The sequence below is a fragment of the Protomyctophum bolini genome, assembly GCF_963924005.1.
Source record: "Protomyctophum bolini genome assembly, chromosome: 3".
Lineage (NCBI taxonomy): Eukaryota > Metazoa > Chordata > Actinopteri > Myctophiformes > Myctophidae > Protomyctophum > Protomyctophum bolini.
The window spans coordinates 16,754,160-16,770,047 of NC_137864.1; positions in this window are offsets into that span (position 1 = coordinate 16,754,160).

Below are 15,888 nucleotides of genomic sequence, written 5' to 3' on the forward strand. Positions count from 1 at the left end.
AAACTCCACACAAAAAGGCCCTTTCGCCAAACCCCATGTGATCCGGGCGGAAATCCAACCCAGGACCTCGGCTGTGAGGTGACAGTGTTATACCAACTGTGTCCCCAGATTATATGACATGAGCTATGGGGTGATTTCAAATTCAGATGTATTCAATTTTCCACTCTGGCTACAGGACCATGTATCCCCTATTTATCATTATAGTGCCTGGTTCTCTGTAATGATGACGGAACACTGCGTTACAAAAAACAATCCCTTGCACCTGAGTGATTAAGCGTGTGTGTGACGGTGTGTGTGTGTGTGTGTGTGTGTGTGTGTGTGTGTGTGTGCTTGCGGTATTGGCTAGCATCCCGAATACACCCGCTATAGGCCATTATTTTTGTTGACACCAGTCACAAGAAGATCCTGATTCTGGAAACGGGCTGTACGTATCTTTATACATGGACCAGGCATTCCAAGATAACCATCATTACTTAGAATCATAACAAACCTTGGGTACAGATGTACATGCAGTAGATAATCCATAGGCCTTATACTGACAGTTGGAAGCCAGGGCCATGTACATGAACGACATTTTAGGATCACTCCCAGGTTTGTGGCAGTTTGAGCAGGAGTCACACTAAAATTCTGTAAGAGGCATATAGGTGTCTACAGTGTAAGATAAGATCTTTAATGTCACTGTATTTTATTTATCAGTTACATTTGTTACATTTGGCTTTTTTTAGGGCAATATATATATTAATAAACTGCTCTGGTTCTCAAAGATGGTCAAGTGGGAGATCCAAACCTATCCATTATCATCTCCACAGTCTCCATAAACCACCCCTTACCCCTTATTCCTAAACGTATTAGTCTTTTTATTTTTTTACTATTTTGAAAAACATTTTAAAATAGTTCAACTAGCTGATATTTGAGCAATTTTTCTGGATAGGAACCCCTTTTGGTGTTTTAAGCATTATGTAATTTATCTTATACTTTAGCTATTAAAAAATAGCAGATCGACAAGCTGATAGCGCAGCACAGAGTGCCGCGCTACGAGCTTGTAGATCTGCTATTTTAGAAGAATTGTGCAAATGTAGCACAGATCTTTGAATATATATTATTTCAGAGAGAACGTTTTTGCTTCTGGGGGGTCACTGGAACCACATACAGTATTTTCGGGGTCCTTGACATGAAAAAGGTTGAGAACGAGTATTTTTCAATATAGCAAAAAATGGCAAATGAGTTTAGGGTGAATGGGTGGCGCCAAGACATAGCCCTGAGACTGCCAGCAGGCATCATTATCAATACAAAAGAAGCCTAATGACTGAACATAGAAAATTAGACAGAGGTGCTCGTCTAATTACTAAAATTAGTCCTCAAAACTTTACCCCAGAGGGCCCAGAGTCATGTGGTGATTAAATTTACGCACTTCAGTAGCTAATGGAGGAGATAATTAGTCATTAATTATCAAGATATTGACGGCCCTGTGGGAATAACAGCAAAATGTGGAACTCGGATTACGGTGGGAGGAACGGATTGTGTGGCCCTGGCTTTTCCCTAATGGGACTGATCGAGGGTAGCTACTGGGACGTAAGTTGGGACTTGATCACCGGGGCTGGGTCACCTGAGTGAGGGGTATGATGTTGGGAGACCCGAAACCCCGATGACCTTGGGATACATCACTGAGGATACGTCCCAGGTGCATCCATGTATGTATGTATGTATGTATTTTGTTTTAGTTTTTTAGGTATGCCCACCCACAAACAAGGGATTTCACGCAGTGAGTATAGCCTACAATATTTGCCTCTGAGATGTAGTGGAGCAGAAGTAAAAGTATAGAAATTTGGAAATACACAAGTAAAGTAAAAGTACTTCAAGATTGTACAAGTATACAAAGGTAGGGCCTAACTACTGGATCGGGTGTATCTTGCAGCATGTCCATTTGTGTGTCTGTGTCTTTTGGCATACATACTGTACAGTGTGTGCACTAGGACACGTGTGAGCGTGTGTGTGCGTGCGTGTGCGTGCACGTGCCCCCATGTATCTGTGTGAAGAGTGTGCGAGCGTGCGTCCAATATGTCTCTTGTGTGAAGAGTGTGTGAGCAGTGAGCATGTGCGTCCATGTCTCTGTGTGAAACCTGTCTGCTATTCCATGCTGCCCTGGCCATCTGTTCCCGCTGTTGCTCTGTACAATTTATTCTCCCATCACGGTACACAATACTGTACAGAGGCCCAGCTGCTTCTGTTATTGTACCTCCACAACACACACCTCCAGTCCCTCTTGTCATAGTATACTGTATGTGGTGCGTGTCAACGTTGTTGTGACAGCATACGTAACATTTTCAGTAACACACAGTAACACTAACACAACAAAGACATGTGGTGTAGTTTCCACACAATAACAATAGTTCTTAAGCTAAACAACGGTACTGAAAAACAACCAGGCATATAGAGATGTAGAGACGCAGGCAGATGAAGTCCTCCGAGTGACCATTTATTAGCAGAGTATAAAATACAGCAGAGCTTCAGTGTTGCCATCTCTTGAGAGAAATAAGCCAACGCACGTCCAAAAACAAGCCCAAAACAAGCCAACTCTTGGCGAGAGAAATAAGCCAAATCTTCCCTCGAAAAACAAGCCAAAACAAGCCCAATAATATCGCCATTGCCTTTGTACATCAAATAAATGTTGGCTTGTTTGATATTCAAAACAAGCCACCGACCTTTTAAAACAAGCCCCAAAAAACGCAACTCTGGAAAAAAACTAGCCAACTTTAGCGGGAAACAAGCAGACTTGGCAACCCTGCAGAGCTTCCCTGCAGCCCATGAGCTGAGCTCACAGCCCCTGTACTGACCGCAGGAGCGGCCAGCTTAATACTGAGGCATTTCAGAGTTAGAATATATACTTTTGCACGGAACAAAGTTGAATATACACGTAGGGTGGGGTTATGATCAAAGCATTGGTGGCATGCAAAAAAGGGAGATACTGCAGACCCAGAATGAGTTCATTAGGCTACAATGATCAAATACACTTTTGCTACGCATCGGTGTCTCAGATAGAGGCATGGGTCAGGAACAATATAAGAATGTTAATTTTGTACAATCACCTCACCGAGCCTCAAAGGGGATCTCTACCCTTTGAGGCTCGGTGAGGTGATGGTACAAAATTGTGACTCAATGGTAATGAAAATGGTGTCCCTGCAGGGTAGCCTGCTCCTCTTTAGGTGTACAATTGAATAGGCTAGGTTTTTGAACAGGACATGGTTGAACATGAGAATTATGTGTAATTATGGTTCCATAAGTTTCCTCACACACATACACTTGATCTATAGCCTCGACGACCTTGCATACGTATGTAATAATAAGCCTTGCAGAGCCATGAGGAAGGAGCCTACTGTAGCTCCCGGTTAGAATTATATCAATTCTCTCAACTCTCAGTAGCCGTCTACTGACCTACCAAGATCTCAGTATACCTGCATTCTGTGCATTGATCATGGCTACTGTTTTGGGGGGCATAATTTTGTTAGTCCAATTAACATACCTGGTCGGTTAAGACTCACCCGTGGCTTCCGGCCTTCCACAAGCGGTTAGGGCTAGGTTTTAGAGGTATAGGGTTAGTAATGTCACGGCAACTCGCTCACTTTCGCTCAGTCAGTGGTGGCTCTCGTTGCTCCAGTTCACTTGTCGAAACAGTAGCCATCATCAACGCACAGAATGCAGAATGACGCCTGGACATTAAGTACTAGTACACCCCCTGGACATGACGCAATATGTCGCAGGGACTAACGCCAATCCAACCATTGATGCCGAGCGGTACTGGGGGTCTTGGTATGACCCGGCCGGGGATCGAACCCCGAACTTTCCAGTTTCAGGGGGGACACTCTAACCACAAGGCCACTGAGCTGGTTGTTGCAGGCTTATGCAAAGGCAAAAGTATGCATTTAGATAGCATGTTATGTATAGATGGCAGGTCATTATTGATCTGGCATTCTATAGTGTTTATAGTTTAAATGATTAGTTTACTTATGATCCTAGATGACTATTTCTATGCATTTGATGTTTTACCTTATTGTGTTGTTCTTTCTTTAATATTGTAAATCTCTTTGGATTAAGAGCGTCCATGCTAAAGCTTGGCCTTGGTTTGAAATCAGTCCGGGGACTCTGTGGGACCTTTGTGTGTGTGTGTGTGTGTGTGTGTGTGTGTGTGTGTGTGTGTGTGTGTGTGTGTGTGTGTGTGTGTGTGTGTGTGTGTGTGTGTGTGAAGGTTAAGGTTGCAGTTAATCTTTTTTGCAGAGTGCACAGAACGTAGAAGTTCTAATGCTGATCCACAACCATTTGGTTTGTTTTCCCATTGCCCCGCGACTGTGATGGATGGATTCATACATTTATACAGTACAAAGCTGGACGGACACAGATCTATCGAAGGCTGCAAGCTAGAAGAATGAAAAATCAATGCCACAGTCGCATCACACAAGAGGCTGCATGCTGTTTAATTGCTGCTGTGGCCTCAAATCTTCTAACTACAGGGTATATGGTTTTTTATGGAGTTCCAGTCTTATACGATCAGCAATCAGTGAATCAACCATTGCTTTATTTGGTGAACTCTGTTGAATTCAACAATTATTCTGTGTGTGTGTCCCAGTATAATTACCAGACGTGTAGCTGGTATTGTTTTCACCACGTGCCGTGCGTGCATGCGTGCGTGCGCACGTGCGTGCGTGCATGGCAGTGGCTCAGGGGTGTGTGTGACTGTGCGGCAGTGGCTCAACCGGGGCAGGGTGACCAGATGGGAACCACAAGGTTGCCAGTTCGAACCCAGGCTCCCCCCAGAGTTAGTGTCAAAGTGTCCTTGAGCAAGACCCTGAACCCCTAATTTCTCCACATGTGCAGGTCGGTGCCTTGCATGGTTTCCTCCGCCATCGGTGTGTGTGAATATGTAATGGACAATCTATGTAAAGCGCCTTGGATAAAAGCGCAATATATGCACCATTTTGTGTGTGTGTGTGTGTGTGTGTGTGTGTGTGTGTGTGTGTGTGTGTGAGAGTGTGTGTGTGTGTGTGTGTGTGTGTGTGTGTGTGTGTGTGAGGCCGAGGGTGCGTGCAGTGTAAATGTGCTCTACCATAACTCGCCCCACAGCAGCGCCATAACGCTATTGGGTCCCGTGGTGTAATTACATGTAAACCCGTCTGAGCGAGGCGGATGGAATGGATGTCCCCCGTGTGTGTATACATGTGAGGTTGAGAGTCTAATGCAGGGTCACACAACTCGTCTAAAATCCCCTGGTGTGCGATAGCGGTGCGACTCCACCACATGACAGACTAATGTAATCATGTATAGGCGAACACCATGCATTAATAGAGTTGCGAGGCAGGCAACTCGACTTCAATTAACCTACATGTTATTGGGCTGCAGAAGCTGTGTTCGCTGAAGCAGATCCTTGACACCAAGTCATGGCATTCATCAAAAAAGGTTTAGTTTACGTTTGACGGTATTGGGTTTTCTGAGACGGAAAAATTAAACACCCCAAAAAACAGCATGCATTTAAGTTTTGATTTAGCCTAATACTCCGTGCAGTCTCTCCCATATCTTTATTTCCCTAGGAAGACTACTTTATCGGCAGCAGTAGGCTACACTTTCAAATTCTTCATGTTGGCGAAGAAAAAAAGGGGGCTGAGATGCTTGGGAAGCTCATGGGGTTGTTCAAAAACCACCACTGTAAAATATTTATCATGAAACGTGGGATCTTTCTGAGTAGCTGCTTTATCTTTGAGTGTGGTACCGACAGGGTGAGAAGGAGGAGGGAGGGTGGGATGGATGGATGGGGAAGAGGCCGAACAGGTCGACATGGCAGGGCGGCTGTGTGCCTGGAATTCAAGACCCGTAAAGACAACGTGCCAGTGGTGGGTTAGTGAAGCCAAGCTGCCATGCACGCACACAGACACTGATACGTTCTGGCACTCACTGTGCACACGCACGACACACACGTGACACGCACGCACACTCCATGATGACAGAATTTTAAACAAATTACTGACAGAATGAATGTGAATGCCAGCAGGTCATTGTCAGATATCTGAGTCATATTATGATTGTTTCCTGAGAAAAACATCTGCCCACTCTCTCCAGCTGACTCATTTACGTATGGTCTGTCATTGTTTCCCAAACAATGGGTAGGGACAATTTGTTCGCGGCCGCTTTTTCTAGTTTGTACAGCAGATGGGCTATTTTCACTGTTTTTTAAATAGGGCTTAGGTGGTTAATTCCTAATATGTTTTGTAAGTTTGTGTCCCAAACTTACAAAGGCACCAAATATATAGTTTGGGTCTTGAGCTGAAGAGTTTGTACAAGTATATCCTCCGAGTATAGGGCAACCAAAATGGTCATCCCTGCATTATCCCTGCATGCATGGCTTTTTCGTGTCATCCATTTATTACGTTTTTTAAGTCATTGTCCTACTTATAACTTAAATCAAATACAATGTTGAGTGGGTGGTTAGAACATCCTAGTTAAAACGGGTGCTATGACAAGTTGACAACGGGTATTATTAGGTTCCCAAGTTGCATCGTTCTCAAGTAGGCCGGTGGCCGACGGACACGTACAGGTCTAGTAATGCTTAATTCATACTTGCTGAAAGCAGCATTTTCATGGTTACTCCCTTGACTATGTCGAGGAGTTCACGTCTGTGGGAAGTCTTCTCAGCAAGGGTACAATGCATGCAGCTGGGAAAGGCTCAGGAAAGCTTGCAGCATGTTTTCAAGCCTTCAGACCATCTGGAAATCTAAGCCTTAAAACCGAGATCCAACTGTATAACAGGCAGCAATGTTAAGTCAGTTCTGATGTATGGCTCAGAATGCATGGCAAGCGGGTTGAGAGTGACATGAAAAAGTTAAGATTTTGGCCAGAAAAGATCTCGAATAGTTCAGATGGCTCGGACAGAATCGCATTCCTAAAGTAGCCGTGAGAGATGGAGCCCATGCATCTGGAAAGAGGAAACAATAAGGGAAACCAAAAACAACCTGGCGAAGAACTGTGAGCTCAGAACTGAAGATGGTGAACGTGAGCATGGACCGAGAGGCATTAACATGCTGCACAGGATAGGACCAGATGGAAGCAGATAGGACCAGATGGAAGCAGATATATCGTCATAGCTGCCATATATCTTCCACCGGGAACGAAGAGGATTAAGCAAGTAAGAAATAGCAGCTTTAAGCTCACACCGTCGTATGACAAAGTATAAATCAGGCTTGAACCGAGAAGGACAGAGGAGACATGGGTGGGAGCCTCACCAGGGCGTCATGCTTTGGGGCTTAAACTTATATTTTAGATAAGCGTTTTATTGTATGCAACCATTCATTTATTTACCACCACCTCAATGTGGCATCCCTAGTTTAGGAATGTCATTATATAGGCGAACATTTTCAAACGTTTTCCCTTTTCGCCCCCTGAAACAAATTTGTGTACAATAGTTGATCTACAAGCTCTCAACGCATTGCCAAATGACACGTTGAGAGCTTGTCTATTTTCGCCATTTCAGAAACGGGGTTATGGTAACTTTTTGCCACCCCATATTTCTTTCTGAAACTGAGCCTCACAGAGCTACATATAAGAGCCTGGGCTGGTAAGGGTGAGTACGGTATTCATACATCCCTGTGGCAGTTTTGGGTCATTCATGCCATTCCTCAAACCCTTAAAATTAGACTTCTAGTCATTACAAAGGCGTAATACACTGGAGATGATGACTCACAGTTCAATAAGAGCGGAATAATGAGGGATACTTACTAATCACTGTAATAAAACATGACATGCCGTTGCTCCCTAAGAGGGACAGTGGATAAAAAATAAGCATGGATGAGCATGGCTATTCGTTACGTCTCTATTTAGTGCCCATCTCTTTACTTGGTTCAATTGGCTTTACTTGGTTCTACAGATGAGTAGATGACACCATGACACAATGACACAATTACTTCTGCCATGGATGACCACGCACGCACGCATGCACGCACGCACGCAAGCACGCACATGCATACAGTGGTGGCAAAAGTACTCAAATGTTTTATTGTAAAAGTAAAAGTATCAATACTGAAATATTAAAAAATACACCGTTACAAGTAAAGTAAAGTTCGGAATTCAGAATATACAGTACTTAAAGTACCAAAAGTAAAAGTACTCATTATGCTCATTAAAATAAAAAGCATGCACACACGCACGCATGCACGCACACACGCACGGTACTGTATATGATCACAGTCATGGCTGTCTTGGCCTTCATGTTTATTAATGTACAGTGTACAGCCTTGTGGATAAATATTCGATAATCCCATGAAATATGTGGATCTGTAGGCTGCCCTGTGGAAATATATACAGTGTAGGCACACGACACATGCATGTATGGATTGGTCGCACGCACGCACGCACGCAACCACACATGCACGCAACCACACACGCACGCAACCACGCACACATCATGCAGTCAGTCCGCCAAGAAACACCATGAGTTTTGCTTTATTTTCATGTGTGCGTACGTACGTGCGTGCATGTGTGTCTGCATACAAGCTCGCTCGCGGCGTGGGTGAGTACAGTATGTGTGAAATCCAGCTCTCTGTACTATAATCCATCAATCACTTGTCTAAAGTGAACCCTGGCCTAAGGACATGCACTACTGTGTGTGTGTGTGTGTGTGTGTGTGTGTGTGTGTGTGTGTGTGTGTTCTTTAAATACTGTGCCAGAAGAGGGAGTCATACATACATAGCTGACATTACAATATGACTCTTTTAATATGCTTACTCCTACACAATCTCCCCTGGCGCTCTGCACCACACACAAGGACTGACATCTACAATATTTCGTGTGGGTTGCTGTGTGTGCAGTAACGTACACACATACTGTAGACATCAAAGGGGGCTTGAGCCGCTGCCCTTTAACCAGTCTGTAAAAAAACGTCCCTCTCCAGAATGCAGTAGTAGAAGTTTCAGGAGAATTGACGTTTCCGAAGTCTTACTGAACTTGAACGCAGTATTATTGCGTCACAATAATTTGTTTAGAAATCCATCGCCGTACACCGCATCTCCGGTAGAGTGCATGGCTGTGCTTAAAACATAGCTGATATACAAGCACTCAACACGTGGCAGCAGGATGTGCTGCGAGCTTGTAGATCTGCTGTTTTAACAATGTTTTGCTAAAAGTGCCCTTTTAGGGAAATTAAGCCCCTGCCTCTCTAAAAGGTTCTCTGCACGTCCCTGTATGCGTGTGTGCGTGCGTGCTGCAAATAACAAACAAGGTCATGTGCATCCACAGATCATTTTAAGGTAGTTTCTGAGCCCAACGCGAATCAACATCAGCATCAAAGTGGAAAACAAAGGTCTGCATACATCATGTACAGTATCTCCCTTGAAGAAACTTTTGTTCACAAAGAATGTGGATGCCGAAATAATATACTTCAGGGGATATTTTTGTTTTCCTCTTTGATGTGCATCTGTTCTTCACTGAGCATTCTATTGTGTGTGTGTGTGTGTGTGTGTGTGTGTGTGTGTGTGTGTGTGTGTGTGTGTGTGTGTGTGTGTGTGTGTGTGTGTGTGTGTGTGTGTGCACAGTGCACACATCTACTACTAAAGTGTTTGTTTGTGTGCGTGTGTGTGTGCGTGCATGCATTTGTGCGTGACAGAGAGAAGAGAGAGAATCTATAGCCACTCAGCCACGGCCGCGCTGAGAAGTGAGAAGAGAAGAACTGATCGGGTGGTGCAGAGAGTTGAATTAGAGAAGCAGAGGAAAGGGAACTTGAAGAGTGGACAAAAGCCAAACATGTAAAGTGAGAAAGTGTGTAAATTACTCTGCAGGGGAGCCCAAGATAGAAAGAGAAGGCTTTGCATTTAATGAGAATGTGAGTGGGAGGCGAGAGAGAGAGCCAAATAATGTTTTTTTTTTTTTTTTTTTTAGCAGTGATTCGATCACCTGCAGAGTAGAGAAGAGAGACTCAGGAAGTTAACTTTCCCCCGGGGACCAGTGGACCTGCACGTACTAGTCTCCACTCCCCGGACATCACTTTAAATTGGACTGGAGTGTAAGCCCTTCATGAGACCGAAAGATGATGATGGCTTCAGGGCCCCACAAGGAATGTATAGTGTATCCTCAAATGCTCCTCAATGTTAAAGGATGGCAGTGCGGAGTGACCAGGGTGTGGGCTTGAACAGGGAAAGCATTCCGTTTTAGGAAAGGCTCAATAATAATAATAACTAACTGCACTCTGTCGACCACTACAAACTTTCAAATCTCAGCCTCTCTGTGAAATAACGGTTTCAATATTGAATTATTAGGTTTAGCTATGTGCTACGTACCTAGTTTTTGGAGGTAAAAAAAATGTATTTTACCATAAGTATGGTAAAAGCTTCCATCTATAAAAGAAATACAGTCCCATCGATTTAGAAGTGTCCAGGGTGTAACTGGTTCTCGATGGTGACGTAATAATGATGTTTCAGTGTCGGGTGGATTAAAGGTAATGCCCCTAGGTATACATGTTTGTAATCTGAAACCAATGCCATATCAAGCACAAATTAATCATTACGTCATACGGGACACATACGGGAGCACCGGACAAAAAACATTACTTGCACGCTCTGCTCGCGCAAGTAATAATCCATAAGAGTCAACAGTAATTTACGGTATGTTTGCATGTATATTAGACTTAGACTTTAATATGTTAGCACCCCTCACTTCACCTTTTTGACCTAAATTTAACAAAATCAACGGCCAATGGAGGGCCCCTTTTCAGGGCCTCAGACCCAGTACCGCACAGTCCAATTTCCCCGTAAGGGCCCCTGAGTGCCACGGCCCCATCCGGCCCAATGGCCGTTGACACTATACTGTCTGTTGCAACGTTATCCCTCAAACATCTAAAACCAAATCCACCACAAATCGGAAATAAAAAAAGAGAGCGAGGGGGGGGGTCATATCAGGCATTGAGCACTGAGCAATGACTAAGCTTTAAAATCCTGCAGGGTTGAATGGCATGGTGGCCTTAAAGTCACCGTCAACACTGCAGCTCTGAGTCTTATCAAATTGCTTGTTTTTTTATTCTTTGGCAGCCCACCCTAAAAGAATTAGGGATTCATTCCGCTTGAGCTGGTCGTGTCAAAAAATGTGCATCATCATATTACCGAGGAAATCCATCAGAGCCTCTGCTCCCGATGTACTAAACTGCTGTCTGGTACTTTTTTGAGTGGTGCAACCACTCCAAGGAACAGCTTGCGAACAGCGTGCGTGCGCTCGTGCATGCGTGAAAATAAATCAAATGTGAAGACACAGGGTAATGTGTGATGGGGATATGAAATTGCCAAGAAGTGAGCACTGGAGTCACAGACTTCCTCCCCACTTCCGTTTCGTCCTTCTAGTCACGCAAATTTATCCTAATGTAAATAATAGAAATCATCTAAGCATATGCTGCTTAGCAGAAATGGAAGTAAAATGTTTAATGTAAAGATGTTTTAAAATATGTTTTTGTGATCGGAAATGACAAACAGATTACTCAGATTTTGGGAGGTGTAGTTCCAGACTCTATATAGCATTCAGGAGGTGTAGTTTCAGACTCTATATAGCATTCAAGAGGTGTAGTTCCAAACTCTATATAGCATTCAGGAGGTGTAGTTCCAGACTCTATATAGCATTCAGGAGGTGTAGTTCCAGACTCTATATAGCATTCAGGAGGTGTAGTTCCAGACTCTATATAGCATTCAGGAGGTGTAGTTCCAGACTCTATATAGCATTCAGGAGGTGTAGTTCCAGTCTAGTGATAGAGAAAAATCCCATACAGCCACAATGGTCTTTTTTTCCCCACTGGACCATTCTGACATTTTTCACCAATTTTGCCCCCCTATTTTTTGTGTGAAAAGTCACGATGAAATATTAGGAGTGAAACCCAAGTTGCCATGCTTGTAGAAAAAGTATACTGACAATTTTGTCAACAATTATAAACTTTAGTAGACTAAAATGTTAGGGAATAGGGAGGGACTAGCGGAGAAGAGATCCAGTAAAACTACAAGACAAGTCATTTCATTTCTTGGTTGCGCTCGGGTGTTGCACTCTGAAATCTAGTTTGTAGTTCGGCTATATTTTCAGTGTAAAGTCAGGCATTACGACGCCATCAAGGCCCGCCAAAATACATTTTATAAATCCCAAATGAATTTTTACAATTTAAATTTACACCACCTGGAACCCCCTCAAGGTCAAGGACCACTGGTGTTCCCCTGGAGGATTTGTTGAAAACCAAATGGCATAGACTATGCCAGTATAATTTGTATTGTTGTTCTGTTATTGTCTACGATCTTCTTTCTAAAAAGACAAGGGGTACAATTGTTTTCTCTATGCTGAATTGATTCTGTATGATTGAAGTTTTCTGTGTTGCGGTCGCGGAGTCCTTGCAGTGTAATGACTTTGTTTTGCTTGTTTGTGCACTGAAAAGTTAAAATAAACAAAGAAAAAAATAAAATAAAAGTTGGGAAAAGCCATCCAAAAAGTTCCAATGATTGAGAGATTAGAATTTCACCCACTTTTTACTTTCTGTGTGATGTGACAATGCATATATTGACTGAAGTTATTGACAAACATCCACAAATTCATTTCAAAATGCCATTTCACAAAACACTTCACAAAATGAGCAACTCACCCGTGGCTTCCGCGTGTGGTTAGGGTTCGGGTTTGGAGATATGGTTCGTATACTCTATGGTCGGAATATTCTGATTTATTGGTGTTGGATTACTGGGACGTTGGACTAACGCTACGCACCCGCCACACTGAACGCTCTTCCCCCCAAGGTTTGCTTGTTTGTTTTGGGTACAGATATTATGATATCATTATATTTTGCTTTCATGAAAATGTGTTAAGGAAAGATGGAGAACAAAACTTGTTTCAGTTAAAAGTTGGCGTGCCGAGATGGGATCGTATCCTAAACTGAGGGAACATAGGGCTGAGGGAATACTGTGTAGGGCTGAGGGAACATATTCATAATACTATGTATACTATAGGGCTGAGGGAACATATGTAGGGCTGAGGGAACATATGTAGGGCTGAGGGAACATAATACTGTATACTATAGGGCTGAGGGAACATACTGTGTAGGGCTGAGGGAACATACGTAGGCATGGCCCTGCCACTGCCAGGAGGAGTCAGGGAGCAAACCGGGACCATTCCCATAATCAAGTATCCGGCAGCGGCCACTTAATTACCAAAGGTTCCCTTCTACTGTTATATATCCTGTTTTAGTGTTTTATCCCGATATTGTGCTCAATAGGTGCATGCACGTGGATGGATGGACAGATGGACGGAAGCAAATCCAGCAGCTTTCTCGCCTGGAGAGACCACAGGTGTGCTGTATCAGCAATCAAGAGGTCGACCTACTACTTAAGGCTGACAAACTTGCTCAGTCAGCAGAGAGGATAATGGAACAGGGAAATTGAACAACTATTGATGGATGGATTATGGATGAACAAACTTGTAAGCTTGGCATTCTCCTTCTGTCAATATTTACCCCCCTTGGAGATGCTCTGGCCCCCGATTCAATGAGCACTGCGGCCCCCAGCATTTCACACTATCCACAGTAAAATACCTCTTTTCGCTTTTCCCTATAGGGGCATCATTTGGGGCAACAGGGAATGGCAATTGCCACCCTGTAGTATTCACATTTAACCTTAAATGCAGTTATTTTATGCATAATTGTCCCCAACTCTGAATTGTTGGCGCAGATTAATCTGATTTAATCGACATGCTGTTTTTCTTCGAGTAGGACTTGTTTTTGCCGCTGCACCAAGTGAGGAGATGCAGAGGGGAACAGGGTCGTATTATAATCGGGGACTAGACTATTTGATATTCAATGTTCTTTTTCCACAAATGAGTCTTGAAAAAATGGGGTCGTCTTATAATCAAAGTCGTCTTATATTCGGCACAATATGGTAGTTGATCTACAAGCTCTCGTTATATTTGGCAGATAATGGTATAACTTGTAGATCAACTATTTTCGCTATTTTAGAAGTGGGGCTTAAGTGGCAACTTATTTTTTGCCACCCCCATGTCTTTCCTCTGCTTTGCCCCTCTCTAAATAAATGTCCAGGCAAGGTGCAATACACTGGAGAGTGCCACACACAAGGCTTTGTGCGAAAGCTATAAAACTACCTTTAGCTTGCCTGGAATCCTCCCAGAAGGATATGCAGTGCAGTGATATCAGCAATGAGTGGTCGACTCAAACCACTTTCACCTGTTCCCTCTCGGCACAGCTTGGAAGTTAACGCAACGTTGATTTGATTCAAAGAATGACTTCCCGAAATAAATGTATTACAAAACATACAAAACTAAAGTTCAACAAAACTCCTGAGGTATGCTGCAGGGAGGATCATTGGGACCAGTCTCCCAGAGATCTCCACAGTCTTCACCTCCCGCTGCCTACACCGCACAAATAACATACTACAGGACCAGTTCCACCCAGCACACCATCTCTTGCAACGTCTGCCCTCTGGTAGAAGATACCGATCCATCCGGTCCAGAACCAACAGACTGTCCAACAGCCTTTACCCACAGGCTATCAGGCTGCTGAATGAACAACCTGCCCCCCCCATTGCCGAGCCCCCCACCTCTATAGTATTAAAGGGTACTGAAAATGGACTTGGACTTGCACTGAACTTTGCACTACATTGCACCAGCACTATTGCACTTGGGTTACTGTACAGTATGGATATTTATTTAATGCCAGTGGTGAAGGTAAAGCTCTAAACTGAATTTCGTTGTTTCATGTAAGCAATGACAAATAATAAAGATCTAGATCTATTCAGACAGTAATGCAATGTTAGTGGCTATAGTGTGTGTTTGTTTTTGCAGAAACATATGCTCCTTTGCGGCAAGCAAATCATATTAATTATAAATGTGAAGTACAACTTTGGGCAAAGTTAACTTGGTAGTTGAGTATGTGCTTTTGAGTGAGTTTGTGTGTCCCCCGGGCTCGGGGCCAGCAGTGTTTGTGCTGGAGTCCTCATGGCTTTAATGATCTTGTGAGTCCTGAAGACTGATTTATTCAACACATTGGTTTCCTCCCCCTCCTCCATCTCCACTCTTCACACCCTGCCTGGACCTTTATCTCACAACCTTTCCCCTGCTCCCTCTCCGCCGCCGTGCGTCCACTCCATCTATCTTTTGGCAGGCCAATTTGCCTTCTTAACACCTGCTTTCTTCGAGCTAAGTGTGATGATGAATTTCTAGAGCTAGGTTCTTTTCATCATCACTTTGGGGCTGCATAATCACAGAAGTTGGACTGGTTGTGCATATTGCATCGTTTTCATTGCATGAGGGGAAAAGCAAGTTAAGCACCGACTTATACTTGGCAAAAACACAAGCTTGCAAAATTGCTAAATGTGAAATGTTTTATTTTATTTATTTATTTTATCCCACGATTTTGTAACCCATTTTTTTCACCAAGTGGCAATGCCTAAGCTGTACTCCGGGCACTACTCTCCCTCTACCAACCTGGGGAGAGCCCCAAACTGAGCTAATGCTTCCTTCAATGCATGAGGAGTGAGCAGGCCACTTCTTGTCACCTGACAGGGGGGGATCAGTTTCCCCCGGTAGGACGTAGCGCGTGCGGAACATGTTATTCCAACCGGTTCCTTTCCCCTCCATCAGGAGCCCTTGGCTGACCAGGGGGAGGCAGTATAGAGACCAGGAATACTGCATGTTTTTTTTGTGAGGAATCTAGATTTGTACTCTATGGGGACACGGGGAGAACATGCAAACTTCACACACAACCAGGAATATGTAACCGCAGTGAAGGATTAAACTGTCCCTAGCTTGACAGAGGAAATCAACAGATTTTTCTTCTTCTTTCTTTCTCTTGGAATACACATTTTCTCTCACAATGCACACCTTTACCACATTCAG